This window comes from Macrotis lagotis, chromosome 6, assembly GCF_037893015.1.
Source record: "Macrotis lagotis isolate mMagLag1 chromosome 6, bilby.v1.9.chrom.fasta, whole genome shotgun sequence".
Lineage (NCBI taxonomy): Eukaryota > Metazoa > Chordata > Mammalia > Peramelemorphia > Peramelidae > Macrotis > Macrotis lagotis.
In genome coordinates, this window is record NC_133663.1 from 9090158 (window position 1) to 9103274 (window position 13117).

The 13117-nt window shown below is 41.3% G+C and overlaps 1 long non-coding RNA gene across 2 annotated transcripts in view; it reads left to right on the forward strand.

Moving 5' to 3' along the window:
* LOC141490594 (uncharacterized) overlaps positions 1–13117 on the forward strand; it is a 49565-nt gene that overhangs the window by 15348 nt on the left and 21100 nt on the right. For both annotated transcript variants that reach the window (XR_012469282.1, XR_012469281.1), the window contains exon 2: positions 6195–6343. This is a non-coding gene — a long non-coding RNA (uncharacterized LOC141490594). The remainder of the gene's footprint in view (positions 1–6194; positions 6344–13117) is intronic.

Below are 13117 nucleotides of genomic sequence, written 5' to 3' on the forward strand. Positions count from 1 at the left end.
GCCCATGGCAGGTAAGGGAGTGGAGGGAGACTGTTGAGGTCTGTCCTCTGTCCCTGGGACAGGACTCTGGGGCTTTGCCCACATTCAGACACTGGCTGCAGCCTGGGGCCCCAGAAGGGTGATATTGTGGCCATTTAACAGACCAGGAAAGCAGTCAGAGCCTCACATACTGAAATCCTTGTGGGGGGTGTCCTAATAATACTCAAAAGCTCAGGAAGCACCCCCAAACAAGGCACAGGCTGGAGAAATGAGCAAATAGAAAAAAAGGAACCTGATCATAAACAATTACTTTGATCCCATGGGAGACCAAAATATACAACCTGAAGATGAGAAAGTCCAAGCTTCTGCATCTAAAGACTCCAAGAAATATAGAAGTTGGGCTCAGGCTATGGCAGAGCTCAAAAAAACATTTTGAAAATAAAGTAAGAGAGGTAGGAGAAAAATTGGGAAAAGAAATGAGAGAGATGCAGGAAAAACATGAATATGAAATCAGCAGCTTAGTCAAAGAGATCCAAAACAATGCTGAAGAAAATAACATATTAAAAACCAGTTTAAGTCAAATGGATAAAACAGTTCAAAAAGTTATTGAGGAAAAGAATGCTTTAAAAACTATAATTGGCCAGATGGAAAAGGAGATAAGAAAGCTCTCTGAGGAAAACAAATCCTTCAGATGTAGAATAGAGCTACAGGGAGCTGATGACTTTATGAGAAATCAAGACACAATGATTCAACACCCAAAGAATGAAAAACTAGAAGAAGAAAATGTGAAATATCTCATTATAATCAATCAATTGATAAACAATTAAACTGCTACTATATGCTAGGCATTCTTTTATTATCTCAGGATACAAAAAAGGCAAAAGACTGACAAATACAAACCAATGGATATATGAAAACAAGCTATATACAGGATAAAGGGGGGAAATTAATAAAGGGAAGGCATGAGAATTAAGAGAGGTTGGAAAAGACTTCTTGCAGAATATGGAATTTTTACCTGGGACTTGTTATTGTTTGCTATTATTTTCTGTTTATCTTTCCTTTTGGAAGAGGACTGTGACATCAGGGAGATGATACCATGACTTGCAAGTGAAGTGGATTTAAGCAATGAGATGCTGTACAAAGTCACTAGCCTCACTTTCTCCTTCCAAGCCATCTGGATCCAGTGGCCAGATATGAATCAGGATGATTGAGATGGCCCTGGATGCAGTGGGAGATCTTGGCAATTTAAAACTAGGCCTTTCCCAGGTTATAGTATGCCTGAGGCAACACCTGTTCCATCATTAAGGTTAGGTAAGAGAGAGATGAGACAAAGAGGCCAAGAATGATCACTTCCAAAAGAAAAAAACATTGGGAGGGTAAGATTTCTCAGTGATTGAGGCTGTTAAGAAATAAAAGAAGCAAGAGCCTCTTTTGCTTAGTTCAAAAAACAAATTAATCTGGCAAGGTAGACCTTCAAGGTTTCTGATCAAAACAGAAACAATTACTATTTGCATCCACTCTGAACCAATCAGGGTCCAAACTGGAACCTAAGGGAAACCAGAAGGAGATGAGACAGGAGAACATGCCCAGAGCTAGGAGATGAGAAATGTTTTATTCATTGATCTGTCAGGAGCCTGGATCACTGTCACTGGTTTAAAGAATATGTATCAGGGAATAAGGTATAAGAAGACTAGCAAGGTAAGGGGGTCAGCTTATGAAGAGCTTTGAATGCCAAATAGAGCATTTTGTATTCATTCTTAGAGACAACAGGAAGTCACTGGAGAGTTTTGAGTAAAAGGATGCCATGATTGGATCTAGGAAAATCATTTGAATGGCTGAATGGAAGATGGAGTTAAGTGGAAAAGATTTGAGGCAGGAAGACTCCACTCTCTGGAATCTGGCTATTTCAATAACCCAGGTGAGAGATGTGCACTGGGTAGGGGAAGTGTCAGAAGAGAGAAAGGGGTATATTTGAGAGATGGCTGTAAAGGCAAAATCTACATGATGCAAAGGTGAAATTACAAGTCTTGGCAATAACTTGAACATGACAGGTGAGAGTTCAGAGTCTAGGATGATTCCTATGTTACAAGTTGAGGGACCTCTAGAGAAATAGGGTAAGTGGGGGTAGGGGAGTGTGTTTAGGCAGCAGATGATGGATTCAATTTTGGACACGAGATTGGTCACAGAGGTTGGAGCAGGATGGGTAGATCTGAGAATCATCAACATAGAGAGGGTCATTAAATCCATGGGAGATGATGAGATCCCCTAGTGAAGAAGGGAGAAGAGGACCCCCTTCCCCCCAGAAAAGCCCTGAAGGACACCTATAGTTAAAGGGTGGGATCTGGAGGAGGATTCAACAAAGAAGACTAAGAAGGAGTGGTGGAGGAGGATCAAGAGAGAGGAGTGTCCAAAAGCCTAGAGAGAAGAGAGTATCAAAAAAGAGAATGGTCCTTCGATCTGATTCTCAAGTATAGTTATGCTGAGCATTGCCTGTCCCATGAACCAGGAACTCTACTTCCTTCCTTCCTTCCTTCCTTCCTTCCTTCCTTCCTTCCTTCCTTCCTTCCTTCCTTCCTTCCTTCCTTCCATCCCTTCTTCTTCTTAGCAGAGGGTGGCTTTTTTCAAGGCAATGGGGTTAAGTGACTTGCCCAAGGTCACAGAGTTAGGTAATTATTAAGTGTCTGAGGCCAAGAGATAGAAAGAGAAATTCCATTTAAAGTAACTATAGACAGTGTGAATTATTTTGGAATCTTCCTCCCAAGAAAAATCCAGAAACTGCATGAACACAATTATAAAGCACTTCTCACCCAAATAAAATCAGATCTAAATAATTGGAAAAATTGTTCTTAGGTTGAGCTAATCTAATAAAAATGACAATTCTACCCAAATTAAATGACTTATTCAGTGCCACACCAATCAAACTACCAAATAACTATTTTACTGAGCTAGAAAAATTCATCTGGAACAGAAGAAGGTCAAGAATAGCAAGGGAACTGATAAAAACATGTAAAGATAGCCTAGCTCTACCAGACCTATAAAGCGGCAGTCATCAAAACTGCCTGGTACTAGTTAAGAAATAGAGTAATGGATCAGGATAGGTCCAAAATGAACTGCTGTAAATGACTACAGCAATCTACTGTTTGACAAACCCAAAGACATCAGCTTCTGGGATAAGAACTCACTATTTGACAAAAATTGTTGGGAAAACTGGAAAATAGCATGGCAAAAACTTGGCATAGACCGTCATCTCACACCCTACAGCAAAATAAGGTCAAAATGGGTACATGATTTAGACATTAGGGGCAACATCATAGATAAATTAATAAACTAAGAAATACTCTATCAGATCTATGGAAAGGGGATACATTTATGACCAAACAAACATTAGAGTACATTATAAAATGCAAAATGAATAATTTTGACTATATTAAATTAAAGTTTTTGCACAAATAAAATCAATGCTGCCAAAATTAGAAGGAAAGCAGAAAGCTGGGAAATAATCTTCACAACTAGGAGTTCTGATAATGGGCTCATTTGTAAAATATAAAGCAATTAGCATCAAATTTATAAGGTTACAAGTCATTCCTCAGTTGATAAATGGTCAAAAGATATGAATAGACAGTTTTCAAAATGAAGAAATTAAAGCTATCATATGAAAAAATGTTCCAAATCACTAATGATTAGATAATTGCAAATTAAAACAAGAGCTGGATATTACCTCACAGCTATCAGATTGGCCAAGATGAGAAAAAGGGGAAAAGATCAATGTTGGAAAGGTTGTGGGAGGATTGTGACATTGATGCATTACTGGTGGAATTGTGAATGGATCCAACCATTCTGGAGAGCAATATGGAACTATGCCCAAAGAGCAATAAAACTGTTCATACCCTTTGACCCAGCAATTCCAAGTCTATCTCCAGAAGAAATTATTAAAAAATGGAAAAAGTCCTACATGTTTCAAAATATTCATAACAGTCTTTTTGTAGTGGAAAAGAACTGGAAATTGAGGGGATGCCTATCAATTGGGGAATTGCTAAATAAGTTACAGTACATGAATAATATAGAATATTATTTTGCTATAAGAAATCATAAATGGTCAGACTCTAGAGAAGCATGGAATGGCTTACAGGATCCGATGCTGAGGGAAGGGAGTAGAACCAAGAGAACAATGTACACATTAACAACATTGTGAGATGATCAATCTTGATGGAAACAGCTCCTCTCAGCCAATCAGAGAGCTAGGACAACAATATTAGAATGGCTATGGACGTTATCGCCACCCAGAGAAGGAAAAACAAAACAAAACAAGGCAAAAAACAAAAAAGAAAAAAACCAACCCTTCAAGATCTGATGTACACTTTATAAAAATTCTCTTTCCCTTAATCCTAATTCCTCATGCCAAAAATGACTAATATGTAAACACATTTATCCAAAATATATATGTACAATGCTAACCTGACTATTCATGCTGAGGGGAGGGGCTGGGAAGGGAGGGTAGAAGGAAATTTTGAAACTTAAAAATATACATGTGCATATGGATGAAAATAAATAAATAAACAAACATTTAAAAAAGTGTCTGAGGTCAGATTTGAACTCAGGTCCTTCTACTCTAGGGCTGGTGCTCTATCCATTGAGCCACTTAGCTGCCTCCTTTCCTCAGTTTCTAAAGAAGGAGTGTCAGCTTGTCCCAACCAGTAGATGGCCCATTGGCTATTAAAATCCCCCACTCACCCAATCCCCTCACCTCAAGAGAAGAACTGACCTTTCTGCAGCACTTTAATGCACTTTTTTTGTGTTTTATCTCCTTTGACTCTCTCAGCACCATTCTGAAGTGGGCCCTATTGACTATATGGAATCATTTTATAGAAGAGACAACTGAAGTTTTCAGAGTGAAGTGCCCTCCCCAGGGGTACAGAACTGGCAAGTGTGAGAAATGGGCTGGAACCCAGAACTTAAGTGTTCTGAACTCCATTCCTGAGACTCCTGTGTACTTGTGCTAACATCTTATAATCTTGTTGGTCACTGAACTGAAAGGTCATGCAGCCACCACACATTCCAGATGAACAAAAAAATCTCTTCACAATGTCTCCAATGTTGTGGTCACCTCAGATTCACTTGAAACCCTCCAGGGAAAGGGAATGTACTTCTACATTGAGAATATCAGGGTGCAGTTAGAGTGGTGAGCTGCTCTACTTCCCTCTTTCTCTGGTTCTCAGCCTATAGTCAGGTAGATGGGTTAAGCAGAAGTCTGGTCCCAATCCCTGCTGCCTTCCCATCACCACGCTATACACTTTCTCTCTGTTTCAGTCTCTGTTTTTTTGACTCTATCTTTGCTTCTGTCTGTCTGCCTCTCTTTATCTTTCTCTGTTGGGTGACATATGCTCCATTCATTCATTCAACAATATATTTAGTGAACATGGATGGTGCCAATGTTCTCATGGTTATGGGATTGGACCCCTTTGGGGCTTCCAGTCTAGTGGGAAATGCCATAAAAAGGAAGCATCAAATGACAGCAGAAGATTTTAATAGTAAATTCTGGTGAATTTGTCTTGTTAGGATTTCTTCCATCTGAAAAGTATCATAGAGTCCTGGGACTTCAGAGTTATCAAGAATCTCAGGACCATTTTGTTCTGCCTCTACCACAAGCATCCCCATTCTGGCACAATTATCCATCAAACTTCCACTTGAGGATTTGAAATAGTCAATAAAACAAGAACATTCAAGAGGAGCTATTGATGTTATGGAAAGGGTTTTAGATAGCGTGGGACCCGGGTTCAAGTCTTGATTTTAGCACTTGCTGAGTCTATGCTCCAGACCAAGTGAGTTCACCATTTAGTATATTTAGTTCTTCATGTGTCAAATGAAGGCATTGGGTTAGATAGTCCCTCAGGTCCTGTCACCCCCAAATTCTCTGATTCCAGGAGATATCACCAATCAGGATATAATTAAGTGACAAATGAGTGTCATGATGCCCAGCAGGTGCTGAAAGAATACAGGATTTCTGCATGAGGATTGAAAAGGATGCTTGGATGATGTATGAATCAGATGGAACCTGGGCATCTGGGCAGGAACATTTATACCCCAGAAATCAGCAACCTCTATAAATAGGGGGTTTGGTTTATTGGGTTTTGCTTTTCTAGGCTTAAGAAAGTGATGGAGAAAATATTCTTACTGAAGAATGAACTTACAAGTGCAGCTACTTTTATTTTTCATAGATCTAGCATTTACTGGCCTGCCCTGGATCTTGAAGAATGAATTGAAGTTGGTTGATGGAAAAAAGGGAGAGATAGAATGAGTTAGATAAAGGGAAGAAGAAAAACGTCAAGGAGATGGGCAAAAGGAATTACCACGGCATATTCTGAAGGTCAGTAGATCAAATGTATTAAATAGGGAACCTTTGGGAGATTAGTTTGGAAAGATAGTTTGCCTAATGCTAGGTTGAGAAATCTGTCACCCTTGTGGGTAATGTGAGGCATTGGGAAGGTTTTTTGTTTTTTGTTTTTACTTTTTGCAAAGCAATGGGGTTAAGTGGCTTGCCCAAGGCCACACAGCTAGGTCATTATTAAGAGTCTGAGGCCGGATTTGAACTCCTGGCTCCAGGGTCGGTACTCTATCCACTGCGCCACCTAGCCGCCCTGGTATTGGGAAGTTTTGAGTGAAATGAAGGATATCGTAATATTATTGTTCATAGGATCATAGGTTTAAGGCTGGAAGGCCTCTTGGCCTTGCTCAATTCAACTAGGTAGTCAGTGACAAATTGGTATTTGGATACAGGATCTTTGTCTCTATAGTCACTGTCCTTCCTACTGCGCCAGTATACCTCTCTCTTATGACTAATATTTTAGGTGACTCAAAAGGCAATGGGGAAAATCACCTGGTTGGAGTTAGTAGGTACATCCATTAAAATGGTCATCTGTGCCCAAGAAGTCTAAAAAATGGTCAAGGTAAAGGATTGTCTCACAGGAAGAAAGGAGCTTACTTGCCCCAAGGAAGAAAGAACTTCCTTCTGCCCATGCACAGCTCAACAATCTAGAACTTAGTAGAGAAAGTTTTGACTGTTTTTGGAGCTCAAAGGCAGTGATTGGTTTGCTGTTACTCACATAACGGGGAGATGAAAACTAATCCCTTCCTGCCTCCAAATCTATCCACTCTGCCCCACTACCTCTCAAGTCTCAGAAAGACAGAGATTTCAACCAAGAAATGTAAAATTGAAAAAGGAGTGGGCTGTTGCAAGAGGAAGGGGTAACAGATGGACATCCCAAGTGTTGTTGGTACCCACGAAATGTAAAAAGCCCTAGAGGAAGTCAAACCTCCAATATGGAGGACTGGTGGGAGATATGAACAGAAATTGCTCTGGACAGGATGATTTGGTGATCTAACAATCTGCTCCAATGGAGAGGAAAGACATAGCCATGAGATCAAAGGTCTCCCTGATATATATCGAAGAATTAATCTCGTCATTTGGGAAGAATCACATGGCCTTGGAGCATCCCACTAGGAGGGATGGGTGAAAGGAAGCTAGCCACTAGGAAAGTGTATCACCCAATGTTGATTTGAAAATCTAAAGGCAAATGTATTTATAGTCCAAGCCAGTCAATAACACATTTTCGGCATTTTGCCTCCTGTTTACCGAATAATGAGCCATGTGTTCTGGACTCAGCCAAGGCATTTGGTTTCTCTTCCTGTCCCTCTCTCCAAGATGCCAACCTATCTTTTTCAGTGTCCAGTGTGCTGGAGGGGGGCTGCCAGGGGCCTAGGAAATCTCTGGCACATGGAACTATGAAGAATGAGAATAAAAGTTTTCTTCACTGTCCAGGCCAAGTTTTAATTGATTCTGACTAAACTAAGAACACTTTGCTTCATCTTCAAAGTAGAATATTTCCCTGTCTACACATCTTGCCATTTCTGTGGAGCTAAAGAACTCTGAGTGTCTTGGACAAGTGCAGTGGCACTGAATTCAGAATTCTGACCGGAGTTCAGATTCCACTTTGGCATTTATTAGCTATTGACCAGGAGAAATCACTTAACCTTTATGTAAAATGGGCATAATAATTTTTCTCTGTAGCTCCTGGCTGCAAAGAGCTCACAGTGTATGGGGAAATAACATATTCATGTGGAAAGATGATAGCTAGCTAGCTAGACAGACAGACAGACAGACAGACAGATAGATAGATAGATAGATAGATACATGGATAGATGGATATAGATATAGTCAATGAAAGGCAATTGGGGATGGGGGGAAGGCAGGAAGGATGATCAGTTAGGGGCATCAGGAAAGTCCTCACATAAGGTTGGGCATTTGAGTTGAGGTTGGGAGAAAATGAGATGTTCTAGGAAGCAGAGGAGAAGGAGAAAGGTGTGATAGGCAGGGAGGACAACATGTGCAAAGATAAAGAATGGATGTAAAGTAAATAAAGTCCTAGGATACAGACCTGAACTGGTAGCAGGAGGCTATGTGGAGCCAACTCACATCTGCAAGAAGTGCTGATTTTTTAGTGTAGACATCTCAAACGTGGCTCAAAATGGAGCCTTTATTTATTTTTTTGTTTGTTTATCTTTTAAACAGTAATGGAATAATTTAAAGGTACATCAGGCATCCATTTTCTTTTTCTGGAGAACCTGTTGTTACAGATTTACCAGCATCTCTCCTGGATACACCAGACCCTCAGAACCCATTTAGACAGAGGAGCTTGTAGTCAAGGTTTCAGAGAATCTTATAGGTCAATAGGTCCAATTGTCTCCTTTTACAGATGAAGAAATTGAGGCCTTCAGAGCTTTGGTGACTTGCTTCCCTGCTTTCTTCAGCCTTGCCAAGTTCATTCATTGAATCAAAGAACCAGGACCTAGAAAGCCATGGTGGTCAAGAGCTCAGACATGGCCTGCAGAAATGATGGTTCACTCTTAAATGAGGAAAAAGCTACAAGGGGATGGTAGAAAGGTCTTCTGGTCACACAGTACTCCAGAAACTTGGCTGATAGCCACCAATGGCTATTCCCATAGTCAAAACCTTCAAAGCTATCTCTGGCCTCTAGGGCAAGATGTCAACTTCTCTTCTTGGCATCTAAATCCAAGTATCATGATCTATCTGGCTTCTTTCATGGGACTCTTCCTATGTTCCAGCCATGTTGTCTGCTTTCTGTTCTCTGACTTTACTCTCCCATCTCCTACCTCCTGACCTTGCCTAAGCAGTCCCCTATGTCAAGAATGCCATCCTTCCTCATCTTAGTCTTTTAGGATCTCTAAGTTTATTCACAATTGAATTATTGTTAAATTCTTGTACATGAACGAAGATTTATGGACTTATTATACAGTAGTCATTGTGCTTTGAACTGCACATCCAGCTACAGATAGGAGGCCATCCCTGCCCACATCTAGGGAATTGGTGGCCGAGGAAGGGAGGCACATTGGAATGGTTGACCTGGGAATGATATTATAAAGTTCTGCTCAGGGGAGTGATGTTGATGTTTCTTCTTCATTCTCAGAGAAAACCATGACATCAGGGAGGAGAAGCCATCAGAAGCACATGGATTGGATTTGAATAAGGGGGGCTATATTAAGTCCCCAGTCTCACTCTCTCCTCCAGAGGTAATGAGTTCCAGGGGCCAGATAGGAATGAGGACAACTGGAGATGGCCCTGGATGTGAGGCAATCAGGGTGAAGTGACTCGCCCAAGGTCACACAGCTAGTCAGTCAAGTGCCTGAGGCTGGATTCAAGTGATGCCCTATTTACCAACTTACATGGTGCATTTTGCTAGCAAAATATAAGCTTCCTGAGGGTTGGGGCTGCTTTGTATTTTTATATGTTCATCTTCAATATTTCTCATTCATTAAAGAGATGCTCGATGAATGATTCATGTCTGGAATGGCTACAAACCTGGTCTTTGCTAGTCATTCAAATCAGTCTGCAATTGAGATCTCCCTACAGGATTTGAATTCAGAACTTCCTCATCTCAAACAAGCTACCAGCCTTTCCCCACCCTTTGTCCTAGCCCCAGGTATTCTTTATACTTTCAGAAACTGTTGGATACCAACCACGTCACAGCTGGAAACCCGGGAGCAGTGTCTGCTGCCCCATCAGGTGGCCAGCATCCCCTCCAGATGTTCCATGGGGTTTTGAAGTGGAAGTATAAAGAGAAAAGAAATGGGGACCAGCTTTGTAAGGGGTGCATGTGAATGTGTGTGAGCTCCATGCATTTACACCCCCCACACACACACACCCACACCCACACATGCACATACACTTTTTCCTTCTCTGAGACCTGGCCGATGAGTAGGGCTCAACCACAAGATAAATGCATCCACATCTTTTTTTTGTTCCTTTCTTCCTCTTGAAAAAGTCTGGGACTCTTCTTTCTAAAGCAAATGGCCAGGTTTTCCCAGACTCCCCCATGGAGAGTGGCTTTGGCAAACACATGAGCCAGCTTCTCTAATAAATAGGACACAGTGTCGGGGTACGTGTGCAAGGTCTGACCTTTTCATAGGAAAAAACATTCATAACCAGAGCCTATATATAGCAGGGTGCGGACTGGAGATGTAGGTCATATGACTTGGGGTGTGTGTGTGTGCGCGCATCATGTCGGGGGGGAGGAAGCAGGCACCTTGAAAGCCATGAAATATTGTCCTGCCCTCTTCAGTGCTCTTCATGTTTACTGAACTACAGTGCAGAAAGGATTTGTGATAAATATATTGACCTTTGCTTGCTACAGTCAGAACCTTGATAGTTCTTTGCTTAAAGAGGGAAGGGACAGTTCGAGACTGGGCTGTTTCTATTTGTCTTGCAGCATTGGGCAGGCATGGGTTCAAGTCCTAGCTCTACAACTCGAAAACTGTGTCTGTGGACTGGTCCTTGAACCTTAACACAAGTCAAATTTCTCACATGTAAACCAGAGACACTAATAATGTTTGTCAGACAAGAGTGGTTGGGGTACCAAATGCTGTCATGTCAGTGAGACACTTTGCAAACCTTGGAGAGTTATCCAAAGACTAGCTGCCATTATTACCATTTGGGATGCAGTCAGAAACACAATTGAACTCCACCAATGGGAGCTCAGACTTTCAAGGAGACATGTGCACACACACACACACACACACACACACACACACACACAAATTGACATCTAAAAAAGTGTGTGTGTGTGTGTGTGTGTGTGTGTGTGTGTGTGTGTGTGTGTGTGAACCAGGCTGTTCATGGGAGAAAGAAAAAACTTTTGACTACTTCAGATAAATTACCTTTCAATAATAAAATGTCTTTTTTTCTCTTTCTCTTCCTTTCTTTCTCTTTCCTTCCTTCCTTCCTTCCTTCCTTCCTTCCTTCCTTCCTTCCTTCCTTCCTTTCCTTCTTTGATCATGCTATTGATTCATTCAACTAAAATCCCCAGATATTTTCCTTATAAACTGCTGTCCCATCTTGCCTTCTCCATCTTGTACTGGTGAAGTGGATTTTATCGATCTTAAGTGAAAATTTTCCTTTTTTCTCTTCATTAAATGTCCTCAGATTCCTCTCTGTGTTCTAAACCATCCATATGCCTTTGGATCCTGTCAATGGATTAGCTGAGCCTGATGCCTTCACATCACTATCAAACATCTAATCTCATCCTTTTACGGGTGATGAAACTCTGGTCCAAGGTAGCATTACTTGCTGTTAGCAGAGCTGGGGTTGGAAGCCAGGTTATCCAATCCTATATCTCACTTTGGATCAGATTGACCCCATAGCCTTATGTTTGGGGGCTTTTCCAATTTCCAAGTCTCTTGAAGAACACCATGGCAACACCAGAGTATCTTCAGTCTTTTCAGTGGGTGTGGACATGGCCTGAAGAATCCTGAATGGATGGAAGCCAGCGTAGCCTGATCTTGGCTGTCATTTTGTCATTGGTCTCTTTATTTATGTCTGGTGACGATGGATGGTGACTCACAGTTCTCTTCCTTCAACCAAATGGTAGACCCATATCTTCCTCTCCTAAAACTGGAACTTCCTTGAATCTGACATCCCAAGTCAAGTCCATGGAGGGCAATATGGCAGAATAACAGCTGCCCAGGGGCATCACTCTCCAACTTAGACCTAAGGCTTGGTTGAATGTCACTGCTCTATTTAGGGAGAAGAGAGATTGATTTCATATTGGCTTGGGTCATAGGAAAAAGGAACTTTTACAGATGTAAAATGTGAAGTAAATTGCCTAAGGGCATCCACGTAGTTGACTGTTTTGGGGATTAGAATTCAGATTGTTGGACACCAAATTCAGCACTCTTTCCTTTCTACTAATGGACTCTGTTCTATTATACCAAGGCTCAATCTCAACCAAGAAGCCTTTATCAAACACCCACCGCATGCCGCAAGGAAGCCATGTTGTGCTCTGGGTAATACGCATCAGAGACCACCCAGTCTTTGCCCTCCTAGAACTCATAGCCCAGTAGAGACATATCCATCAGCACAAATAGATATAATGCAAAGGATCCACGACAAGGTAACCCCAAGATAAGGTCATAGGAGGGGAGATGGAGGATTGTATAGGTGGAAGGGAGAGGACATTAATGCTGGGTGTGAAGGGACAAGCACCCTATTTTTAACAGAATCTGGGTAAATTCAAGGGAAAAGAGGACCAAGGAGATTGAGAACTGGGAGATAGGGCCAAGAAAATGTTTAAACAAATGGGATGCTGTTTTGCACTATAGTTTTTTGGTTCTAGAGAAATGACCTTAGTATCTCTATGAACATGCTTCCAACCTAACTCAAAGAAACTCAGCCAGCCCTGGCTCATTCTTGAACCATGAGGGGTGCTGTTCCCCAAACTTCTTTCCTGGGAACTCCATATAGGGCTCCCAAGCAGAAAGGCAGACAGACAGACAGATGTACTAGATGTATGAGAGTTGTACACGGATTTCAAATGAGTGTGCACGCACACATTTCCTAACCCTCCTCTTGAAAATAAACTGGAGTATATCTGAAAAACCCAGTGTAGGAGGTTTTGAACAAATTTTTGGAAACTGATGTTTTTTTCAGAGGTAGCTGACTTCCTTGGAGGTTTAGGGAAAAGAATTCAGGCTGAAATTTTTCAATCAGGGCCCAAGACTTTCCTGCCCTCCTCCCAAAATTTGTTTGTTTTCCCAAAAAGTACCATCAATTCTGGAATGTGGAAATAAC